The following is a 12,925-nucleotide window of genomic DNA, read 5'->3' as shown; positions in this document are numbered from 1 at the left end:
CCTGGTGATGTCATGCGGTAATACAGGAAGTGCTCCACACACCTTCACTAGAATCATTTGGATGATTTCAGAGCTGGAATTACCAATCTCTACTGAACAAAACAAAAATGGTGACTATAGCTAGGGGTGTGCAAAAATATTGAAATATTGATAGAAATAATGTGATGATACAGTATTGATATCGTGGGCTGCTGTATTGATATATCACCAAGGGCACTTTTTGGTATATTTAACTAAATTTTGTTACAGTGCCACAGTTTTGTTGCTTGTTCTGAGGAAGGGACCACTTGACATTTTCACTGTTTTGAGGATTAAAATGTTTGTGTTTCATATGAACTTTACACAAGAAGTTGTTTAACAAAGACTTTTACAGTCACAGCCAAGATTTATCCTTTATTTTCTATTGAACCGTATTGAATCGATTTGAAATATATATCGTATTGAACCGAAAGTGCACTGTATCGACATATGTACGGTATCGTGGCCTATGTATCAAGGTATGTATCGTATCAGCAACTTCTGAATGAGTGCGTATGCATGCACATCAGCATCCTGGTTATTAGTCATGATACCCAGCCCTAGTGTTAACTCGTTATAGTGTTGTTAAAGTGTTACTCAAATGTGTGAATGAAACAAAACACAACTCCAGGTGACTTGACTTAAATCTCACACGATTCAGCTTGGTGTAAAATAGAACCTTTAAAATTCTACTGTGACCACATTAAAGTCCACTACAGTACACATACAGTACACTAACAGTACACTACAGTACACATACAGTACACTACAGTACACTACAGTACAGTACAGTACACTACAGTACACTACAGTACACTATACAGTACAGTACACTACAGTACACAGTACAGTACAGTACACTACAGTACACTACAGTACACTACAGTACACACAGTACACTACAGTACACTACAGTACAGTACACTACAGTACACTACAGTACACTACAGTACACTACAGTACACTACAGTACACTACAGTACACTACAGTACACATACAGTACACTACAGTACACTACAGACACTACACATACAGTACACTACAGTACACTACAGTACACTACAGTACACTACAGTACACTACACTACAGTACACTACAGTACAGTACATACAGTACACTACAGTACAGTACACTACAGTACACTACAGTACACTACAGTACACTACAGTACACTACAGTACACTACAGTACACTACAGTACACTACAGTACACTACAGTACACTACAGTACACTACAGTACACATACAGTACACTACAGTACACTACAGTACACTACAGTACACTACAGTACACTACAGTACACTACAGTACACTACAGTACACATACAGTACACTACAGTACACTACAGTACACATACAGTACACTACAGTACACTACAGGACACTACAGTACACATACAGTACACTACAGTACACATACAGTACACAGTACACTACAGTACAGTACACTACAGTACACTACAGTACACTACAGTACACTACAGTACAATACAGTACACTACAGTACACTACAGTACACTACAGTACACACAGTACAGTACACTACAGTACACTACAGTACACTACAGTACACTACAGTACACTACAGTACACTACAGTACAGTACACACTACAGTACACATACAGTACACTACAGTACACTACAGTACAGTACACTACAGTACAGTACATACAGTACTACAGTACACTACAGTACACTACAGTACACTACAGTACACATACAGTACACTACAGTACAGCTACAGTACACTACAGTACACTACAGTACACTACAGTACACTACAGTACACTACAGGTACACTACAGTACACATACAGTACACTACAGTACACTACAGTACACTACAGTACACTACAGTACACTACAGTACACTACTACACTACAGTACAGTACACTACAGTACACATACAGTACACTACAGTACACTACAGTACACTACAGTACAGTACACTACAGTACAGTACACTACAGTACACTACAGTACACATACAGTACACTACAGTACACTACAGTACACTACAGGACACTACAGTACAGTACACTACAGTACACATACAGTACACTACAGTACACATACAGTACACTACAGTACACTACAGTACACATACAGTACACTACAGTACACTACAGTACACTACAGTACACTACAGTACACTACAGTTTTCTTGATATTTCTTGGGGTTTGGATTACAATAACAAAGCCCAGACTTAGGGTTTAGTATTTATGTCCTTCTATAAAACTCAAAACTATAAAAGTCTATCTTCACCAGTCCACTTCGTGCGGTTTAGTTGCAGTCTTGTCAATTCATATTTTACAAGAAAGGAGTTCCAGTATTGTCCTCATTCACAGTCACAGGCCAAATGAGTGATGAATGGTGTGGAGTGAGTGGAGCAGGTCTGGTCTGCACACACATGTTGACCACATTTCTGCGCCAGGACCACAGATAAATAAGCGCAGATGTGTAACAGAGCAAAGCACGCAGAACAGAAGAAAACGAAAAGGTCATAAAAAGTGAAATAGGACGAAGGAGGAGAGCTTTCGGACTAAGAAGATGTTATCTATAGGTTGGTTCACTGAAAAACTCTGTGTGGAGAAGAGGTTCGTTAGGGCTGTAGTCGACAAGAGATCGAGGACTGCAAAGGAGTTCAAAAAGTTAAAAAGAAGTACTAGGAAACTGTGTTTATATTTTTAAATAAAGATAGATTTAAGGTGCTGTATTACGCAAAACTGACTCTTGTGAGCTTTACGCCATGCAATAATAATGTTCAGGGTTCTCTTTTTCACTGAGAACATTTCAAAACTTTTCCATGACTTTTTTATGACCTAAAGTGAACTTTTCATGACTTTACAGCACCTGCATGTGTAGAATTGATCAGATTTTTAGAACTAAATATGAAATGTGAACTCTTTCCACTCACGTTATGGTTTGGGATTATAGTTTTTGAACATTCTAAATCCTGTCAGTGCATTTATTATTGTCTCTTTTAAACAAAACACTCAGACGTTCAGAAATAATCAGAACAGACTCATGAGAACTTAACAGAACACTGGAGTTTTGTGAAAGAGATACTAAAATTCCATGACTTTTCCAGGATTTCCATGACCGTGAGAACCCTGAATGTTATTACCTCCTCAGAAACAGACCTGGAGTTGTGTTATTTTCATTCACATGTTTGAGTAACACTTTATTATTAGTCTGTCTACATCTCCAAAGCTGAAAATGCTCTGTCCCACCTTGTGATTTCATGAACTGGTAGTTTTCATGTGAACAGCTCCTTTTACCTTTAGTTCAGTAGAGTTTGGCAATTCTAGGGCTGAAATGATCCAAATGATTCTAATGAAGGTGTGTGGAGTTTAAAAACATAGTGGAGTACTTCCTGTGTTACCGCATGACATCACAAGGTGGAACAGTGTTTTCTGTTTGAGAGAGGAAGTCAGTGTAAATGTGCAGGTTTGTGTGTTAAACATGTGAATGAAACAAAACAGTCCAGGTGTGTTTGTGACGAGGAGACGACATGATAATAGAGATCAGGATATAGCATCGTCCTATAGTTGGGTTTCACGTGACGTCACAGGGCTACGTTTGTCAGCACACAAAATCAGACGGAGGGCAGGAAGTGAACTGACTGGAGGAAAATGCCGATGTGTCGTGTAGTTTACGGCTGTGCCAATTGTTCTAACCGAGAGAAGGAAAAGCGATTTTTTTAGAGTACCGAATATAGTCGTCCACAAAGGTCAGAAATGGGAAAAGCCAACAGAACAACGCCGTAAAAAGTGGATTACAAACCTGTTTGCGGTCGGAAGGAGCAGAATTCACTAATGCTCCTGTCTGCAGTGACCACTCCGTCAAAGGTTTGTTACAAAGCTAAATTGTTTTTTGTGGTTTACCTAAACATAAACGAATCATTAACGACTAACCCTAATGACGTTTGTTGACATTAAATAGTTCAGATAGAGGTTACTGCCGATACACTGCAGTTTTTCCCATAACGGTCTATACACATAAAATAAGAGAAACACTCACCCCGGCCAAGACCAAACCATAATCATCATTTAGGCGTTTTGCACCAAGGCTGAGGACCCATCCACTGACAAAAAAAGTTATATGCCTCCAAACTTTTGTACGCCTTTATCTGTTGTCTGGTGTAGAACGATGTCTGAAGAGCTAAATAGTTTGTGATGTCCTCTGCCTCGATTGTCGGCAAATCTTTTTCTTCGGTTGAAAATTCTCTCATTTTCAATAAGATGGGGTCACGCCCAATATATTTGTCGACTAACTGCTCGTACTTTTGCCTCGCTACTGGCTCTAAATCCTTACAATAAGAACTCTTCTCCATATCTGTGTTCTCCAGAGCCGTGTTTGTCGTGTTTGTCTTCACTTCCTGCCCTCCACCTGAAATTCGCGCATCGTTGTGATCACGTGACTGAAACCCTCCTATTGACTCTTTAACCATAATCCAGCTCAACAAATCTGCAGTCTGACAGCTAAAGGTGCACTGTGTAACTTTTTGTTTGGGCGTCCATCACCTGCTTGTTTCTATGGAGTTGTCACTGCTCTGCTTGGAATGTTCCACAGTGTGACATTAAAAAGCTCTACTTTACATTTATTCAATTACAGGTGGATTTATAACTAAAAACTACCTATAAAAACAGACATTGTGACTGTGCGCGGGGTCTCCTCTCCACAGATCTGACCTGTAAGTTGGTCTGGTTTGGTCTCCATGAAGATAGAAAGGTTTAATGCCAAACTGTGAAACATTCTAGACAAAGCAACAACATCTTCATGGAGAAAAGCGTGTGAGTGTGATTGTGTCCTGTCCTCCAGCTTCAGTATGTTTGAAACAATATTGATTCTAGAATGTTGTGTTGTCACGTGAACCTGTTTGGATCTTACTGGGGCACTGGAGAAGGTAAGACTTGTTTATGTTCTACACGATTCACAAAACAATGGCTGAGAAAAGTCCAAGAGTTTTATGGAGTAATTTGAGCCGTGAGCATGTGCGGAGTGTGGAAATCTACGAGGGAGATAAACAAGAAAAAGTCCTGTTCAAGTTTACATGAGATTCAGAATCACCACACGTAAACTGCAAAAAGCAATATCGAAAAAATAAAGGTGCACTGTGTAACTTTTCTGGAGGGGGGGAAGGTTGGGAGGAGTAAGTGTAGGAACTGTTCTGTCTAGACTTTTATCTGAGCTTTTTTTTTTTACACAATCTGACCATAAAGAATTTAACTGGAACTAATGAGTCCCTCTCACCTTTTAGTTGAAAATCAAACTCCTAAACAGGACCATGAACGCTCAGACTGACAGGCTCCTGGAAATGTGCTCTTTAAATCCACTTTTGTATTTTTTCTTGAGTTTTCAGACGATCTTAAAACTTTCTGGTAGTTATGTTAGTGTTGTAGTTAAGACCGCACTAATCGAAACCAAGACCAGTCTGAGACCACAGGGTCCCAGGACCAGGACAAGACCAAGACCTCTGAGGGTCAAGATCGAGACTTTTAAAGCCCGAGACCGAGACAAGACCAAGACCACGGCAAGTCAAGTGTCATACCTCATCACTGAGACAAGACCGAGTCCAAGCGCCTTCAAGACCGAGACAAGACCGAGTCCAAGCGCCTTCAAGACCGAGACAAGACCGAGTCCAAGCGCCTTCAAGACCGAGACAAGACCGAGTCCAAGCGCCTTCAAGACCGAGACAAGACCGAGTCCAAGCGCCTTCAAGACCGAGACAAGACCGAGTCCAAGCGCCTTCAAGACCGAGACAAGACCGAGTCCAAGCGCCTTCAAGACCGAGACAAGACCGAGTCCAAGCACCTTCAAGACCAAGACAAGACCGAGTCCAAGCACCTTCAAGACCGAGACAAGATCAAGTCCAAGCACCTTCAAGTCCAAATGCGTTTGAGTCCAAGATGAGACCAAGTCACCATAGCAACTTCTGAACATTCCTGTTATTAGGTTCTTTTTTCAAGAGTTTGTTTTCATCCCTGACAGTTTGTTCTGCTCTCTGTTCTTCCTCAGAGTCTCGTGATGTTGCTGTGACGTGTTGCTCAGCTGATTCAAACAGGTTTTGGCGCTGTCTTCCTACTCGTGGAGGCAGGACGACAGCGCCACCTGCAGTCTCACTTCCTCAGGACAGTATCCCAGATGTGTGAGAGTGAAAAAGCTCCTTGTTCCGGTTTATCGTCCCGTGGACATGTTTCTGTATTTTGACTGCCTCTTTAATCCAGCGACGATGTTCATTGTCCTCCCAGTTTGCTCTGTCCCAGTCCAGAATGTGCTTCTCAAATTTATGATTGTCACGTATGGAAAGAAACTCTTCAGTTCAAATGTGTTCAAATGACTTCAATTAAGAACATTTGACTGAAAAAAAAAAAAAAAAAAAAAAAAAAGACTTTATTTCAGTAGATTCAAGCAACACACGTTTTGTTTCATGTTTTAAGTGCAAATAATTGCGTTATTCTTTTGTGTTGCAAGATGTATTTTCATATTTTAAATACAAAAAGTCTTGTTCCATTTGTGAATAATTTTCCTTGTTAAGTGAAACTGACTGAAATCCTGATAACACTTTCTTAATTCAAATCAAGTGAACTTGGCTAGATTTGAGTTTCTGCAGTGTGAAACTGAACTCCCAGCGCCTGCTAAGAAACAGACTGAAAATGAATAAAAATAATACAGGCTGAGGTAATAACATCTATAAAAATGAACACAAAAGTATTTCTACTTCTACTCGATTTATTTACGTAGCTGGTGCTTGTTTTTACAGCGCACACATGATGTCGCCCCATCTGAGCGGACATGAGGGGTCATTCATAGCTTCGCTCTGGTTGTGACTGTGTGGACTGTATCACCATGGCAACTTCTGAACATTCCGCCATAGACATACATGTAGAACTCCCCGCCCCAATGTGATGTCACAACAAAGTATAAATTCTACACACTGAACTCACAACGCCTTGTAAGAAGTAGGCTGAAAATGAATAAAAATAATATATACTGAAGTAATAAAGTATAGTAAAATATTTCTACTTCTACTCAGTTTATTTCCTGTAGCTCAGAGCTCCAACACCAGTTTCACAATAAAATCACAATACATTTGCAATAAATTGAGTTGACATAAGAAAAATAGCAACAAAAAAAAAAAAAAAAAAAAATGGATCTGGAGTTGTGTTTTGTGTTTTGTTTCATACACACAAGTTCTTCTTCTCAAACACAAAACACTTCTTTCCACCTTGTGATGTCATGTGGTAATACAGGAAGTGCTCCAGTATGTTTTTAAACTCCATACAACTTCACTAGAATCATTTGGATAAATTCAGCTCAGGAATTGCAAATCTTTCCTGCACTAAAGGTAAAAAGTAGCAGGTAACTTGAAAACTACTGCGTCATGACATCACAAGGTGGAACAGCATTTGGAGCTTTGGGGATGTAGGCAGACTAATAATAAAGGATTATTTCAACTGCAGTTTTTTTGGGTTTTTTTTTGTTTGTTTTTTAATTTTTTTTATCAAATAACAAAAACATGCAAAACACTTTAATCAAATATCAAATTACAAACAAAATTTCATACCGCTTCAAATGACTTTATCAGTCCATCAATTGTTTCAGCTTTTTTGTTAGGAAAAAGATGATCTCACGACTAATTTTTCCCATTTTAGATTATTGTGATATTATTTATCAAAATACTACAACTTCTGTCCTCAAACCACTAAATGTTTATCTAGAACAGTGTGTGCAGATTCATTCTTCGCTGTCCCTTCAGAAGTCACCACTGTACCATGCAGTGTTGGGGAGTAACAGATTACATGTACCAGAGTTACGTAATCAGAGTACAATTTATGAGTAACTGTATTCAGTTACTGTTACTGTTTCAATGAGTGGTAATTGGATTACAGTTACTTTGTTGAAATAAATGGATTACACGGCGGGATTTTCCTGTTTTCACATTTTGAGCTATACTTTTTTTTTTCTCCGTAATTTCACTCTGGAATCTAAACCAGGACTAAACCAGGTCTAAACCAGGACTAAACCAGGACTAAACCAGGACTTAACCAGGACTAAACCATGCTGTGTGGACTGTGTGTCCTCCTCTTCTATCAATAATATTTTTAATACAGTTAAGTAAAGTTTGGGCTTTTTATTGTCTTGAAGATTTCCTCGTCTTTGCTTCTCTACAGTAAATCAAGTAATCCAAAGTATTCAGATTATGTTACTCACTTGAAGTAATTTAATGGATTCTGTTACAAATTTGGGGTCTGTAATCTGTAATCTGTAGGGGAATACATTTTAAAAGTCACCTTCCGAACCCTGGTACGATGTATCACCAACTGTCCTGCTCACTCTGTCCTCCCGACGTCAACTTCACTGTTATTATTTCTCTTTAAATGCTTCATCGCAGTTTTCCTGAAGATCTCAAACAGGATTTAATTCCATTCAGATCCTTTTACAGTTTACGTCATGCTGATCAGATGTTTTTTGTTGTCCCAAGAGTCAAAAAACAAGTAGGAAAACACTCATTTCAATTTTCCCTCATCCATTCGTGCGTTAACTTCTGTCCCTTCAGTTAAAAATGTTCTGGTTCAATATTTACAGAACCCATGTCATTGTTTTTGCTCATTTTGTTGAATTTTTGTTGTTCATCTTGTTTTGTGATTATCTTTGAACTCTGTTTTTTTTTTTCCCCTCAAACTTGTTTTATTATAAGTCAAACAGTCAAGTGTGAGCGAGTGTGTGTGTGAGTGTGTGTTTGTAGTTGTGTTGATTTTGTTGTTTTGATGCTTTTTTAATTCATGTATCCTGCTGTCTGCACTACTCTATCTGTCTTTTGTTGTTGTATTTATGAGGACCCCCTCGAAAGCGAGATGGCGAGACATCTCAAGGGGCTTATTCTCTAAATAAATACCATATTAAGCGCTCTGGATTATAAGGCGCACTGTCATCAAACTATTTTCACAAATAAACCATGTGGGACTTTAAAGGAAACCCAACAGTGTGATGGGTGAGTGGTTTTGTTTGTTTGTTCGTTCACGGTGACTCTGGGCTTTGTTCAGTTGTGGCGTGTAGGGGGGGTGCTGTCTGGGACCGCTGGATTGTCGGCATGTTCGCAGTGACTCAGTTGTACAGTTGTGTCGAGAAGTGACACATTGCACTCATTTTTTCCGTTCGTTCCTCTGTTTCGTGGAGTGATGAGTGTGTCTGTGGGTGTTTTTGGCTGTGTCACTGTCTGCTCCGTGCAGTGTTGGGAAGGTTACTTTTAAAATGTATTCCCCTACAGATTACATACCCCAAAATGTAGTTTGTAATGTAATCCATTGAATTACTTAAAGTGAGTAATGTAATCTGAATACTTTGGATTACTTGATTTGCTGTAGAGAAGCAAAGACGAGGAAATCTTCACATAAAATGTTTTGTCTGCTAAAAGAAAATAAAAAGCTGTTAAATCCTGTTTTAGACCTGGTTTAGACCTGGTTTTAGACCTGGTTTAGATCTAGTTTAGATCTAGTTTAGATCTAGTTTAGACCTGGTATAGTTTCTGGCAATGAGTGGCCCTAAATGTGAAAACAGGAAAACAGTAAAATCCTGCTGTGTAATCCATTTATTTTAACAAAGTAACTGTAATCCAATTACCACTCACTGAAACAGTAACTGTAACTGAATACAGTTACTCATAATTTGTACTCTGATTACATAACTCCAGTACATGTAATCTGTTACTCCCCAACACTGGCTCTGTGTGTGTTTGTGTGTTCTGCGGGTGGTGCAGCTTTGTCGTTTATTGAAGTCGTGCTGGGACACCCGAGTGGCTCTGGATTGTTTGGCGCACGGTCATTTTTTGATGGGCTTAGAGACTTAAGAGCGCATCTAATAACCTGGAAAATATGGTAAATTCAAATTCAAATAACAAAAACACGCAAAATACTTTTACTCTATACTCTTTAAGTACATTTTTAAACAGGTACTTAATTTTACTCAAGTTGAGTTTTTCATGTGATACTTCAAACTTCAGGGATGTTTTTTCTTCTTGTGTCTGTATTCTAACAAAATTGAGTCCATCATCCATAACGAGATGAACATCACCAGAGTATTTTTGATGTTGGAGATGTAGGCAGATGAATAATAAAACATGAAGCATTATCTAGAGTTTTATAATAAATCTCTTTGAGGGGGGTGGAGAGCTGCGCGTCGCCCTGCTGTAGATGCTGCTTGTTTTTACAGTGCACACATGATTTCTCGGAGCGTATATGAGGGTTAATTCATAGCTTCGTCCGTGGCCCTGGTTGGTGGCCCCGGCCCTGTGCCAGTCCTCGTGGTTTGGGGCTGTTTACTCTCATCTCCAGCAGGAACATGAGCTCTCCTCTGGGTTTAAATACTGACCGCCGGACCCACAAACACCAGGCTCCTTTAAGAGACCCTCCACGATCACCCGCCCCCCCCAAACCCGACCCCCTCACCCCGCCCACTCACCTGAAGACCCGCATTGAAGGACCTGATGTCGTTCTTCCAATGTGGTCCAGTGGAATGTTTTGGAGGATTTGTAGGTTTTATGGATTAGACACAGAGGAGAGCCTTGTACAGACCAAATCTGCACGGGCAAAACAACACCGAAAGAAATTATACACAAGCTCGAATGCACTGGAGGTTAAAGGCGCATTATGTAACTTTTCAGGTCGGGGGTCCATCACCTCCTTGTCGCCATGGAGTTGTTGTTGCTTTGTCTAGATTAGAAAGAACAACAGAAACAAACAAGTTAAAGCATTACATTACAGGTCAATCCTATTGTATTTTTGAGCAACAGAAACACCTTTAATGAACAAATACTGGATGGAAATGTTTAATGTCATACCATGGAACATTCCAGCTAAAGCAATAACATCTCCATGGAGACAAGCAGGTAGCAAACCCCCCACCAGAAAAGCTGTGTATCTGCTGCTCTATGGGTACCTGCAGTTTTGGATTATGCTTTGATAATACTACTCTCAAACAGAAAACACACTGTTCCACCTTGTGATGTCATGTGGTAATACAGGAAGTGCTCCATACACCTTCACTAAAATCATATGAATAATTTAGGTTCTAGAATGACCAATCTTGACTGAACTAAAAGTAAAAAGATAGTTGGGTCTGGTCAAGTGGTAACGGAGGGAAACAGGGGAAGATTTTTGACATTCAAATGTCTCTTATTCAGAAACTAGAGGGACTATTGAAATAAGTAAAGTATCAGAATGTAGGAAAGAGTTAACACTCCAACAGGGTCAAGTTAAACCTGTGATATTCTTTCAAGTTGTTGACAAAAAATTAAAATCATGTCGGAAACGGAGGGAATGAAATATGCAGCACTTTTTGGACAATAAATCCAAACAGTGATAACTCTTGGTTCTCACTTACATATCCTTAACAAACTGGTTTGAATATTTGCTTCATATAGTTTTCTACCATATGGTACAAGATTAGGTTGAAAAACCTCTTACTTTTTGAGTCATGAGATTTTTTATTAAGAAAGGTCATGGTAACGGAGGGAAAAGTAACGGAGGGAAAATTGTGCAAGCAAGTAGAAGGTGCATGATTTTACATCATTTGTTGCTTTTTTCTTCTGAATACTTTAATATTACTTCAAAATTAAAGGAAACTATTTCTATAAAATATGTCAGTCCTTCCAAGCAAAGTTTTATCATTTTAAATACTTTTTTTTTTTTTTTTTTTTTTTAAATCATGTACCTTCATCAACAGTTCAAAGATGGAATAACACAAGATATGATGAAATACATCCATTTATTTACATGATTTTCAGGTCTTTGAAATTTGGGAAATAATATTTGTTCCATGTTTCATACATGGTCTGTTTAAAACCTATGTAACTTTAGAACCAAAAATGGTACAGAAAAAAGGTCAACAGTTTCATAAACTAGAGTACATATGTATCTGTTCAATACATTTTTATATCAGATGCATTAACTTGACTTTTTGGCTTTGCTGTTTACTTCTGCTTGACCGGGCCCAGCTGTTAACTTGAAAACTACCGTGTCATGACATCACAAGGTGGAGGGTTTTCAGTTTTGGTGCTGTAGTCATTTTAGAAGTAAAACCAACCTTACATTTGAAGGATTTTCATGTAAGCAGCAGCAGTGAGTTGTTCTTCCTAATAGAAAGCTTGGCAGCGGTGGACTGATATATGAGAAAATAGTCCCCCAACATGTGTCGATTCATGTGATACAAGGTTAGTTTTATTTCAAACATTATTCTATCAACACAGACGTTCACATGGACAGTCTGGTGTAATAATAGGTTTGTTTCAGGTGTTTTGTGGAGTGGGTAAGACTGTTTTTAGTGGCAGGCTAACTATGGCCATTGACATGCACTAGCCTAGCACCAGCGACCTCTGCAAATACAACGACTGGATGGAATATTTCAAAAAGTGCCTTCACATGTCTTCAACACTTTGGCTCAACTAGAAAATGAGACCCTAAAAATTCTGAACTGTCCCTTTAAGCTCAGTTGTCTTTATAATGCACCAAGTGTACACTGAACAAGTTGTCTGTATCATCTAAACGTTGATTAAAAATTGTGCTGGATTAGATTCATGACTCATCCTTTTTACATCAAATAATTGAACGTAACTAATTAACTTTTACTTAAATTACATTTTATATAAAGTATTTTACTCAAGTAGATTTTTAGATGGTTACTTCTACTTTTCCATGAGCAGTGTTGGAGAGTAACAGATTACATGTACCAGAGTTACGTAATCAGAGTACGAATTATGAGTAACTGTATTCAGTTACAGTTACTGCTTCAGTGAGTGGTAATTGGATTACAGTTACTTTGTTGAAATAAATGGATTACACAGCGGTATTTTTCTGTTTTTACATTTTTGGCTATATCCCTTTTTTTTTTTTTTTTTCCCG

This window comes from Boleophthalmus pectinirostris, unplaced genomic scaffold, assembly GCF_026225935.1.
Source record: "Boleophthalmus pectinirostris isolate CB_2022bp ecotype Guang Dong unplaced genomic scaffold, ASM2622593v1 HiC_scaffold_13, whole genome shotgun sequence".
NCBI classification, from domain to species: domain Eukaryota; kingdom Metazoa; phylum Chordata; class Actinopteri; order Gobiiformes; family Gobiidae; genus Boleophthalmus; species Boleophthalmus pectinirostris.
Note: the sequence above shows the minus strand (reverse complement) of the source record.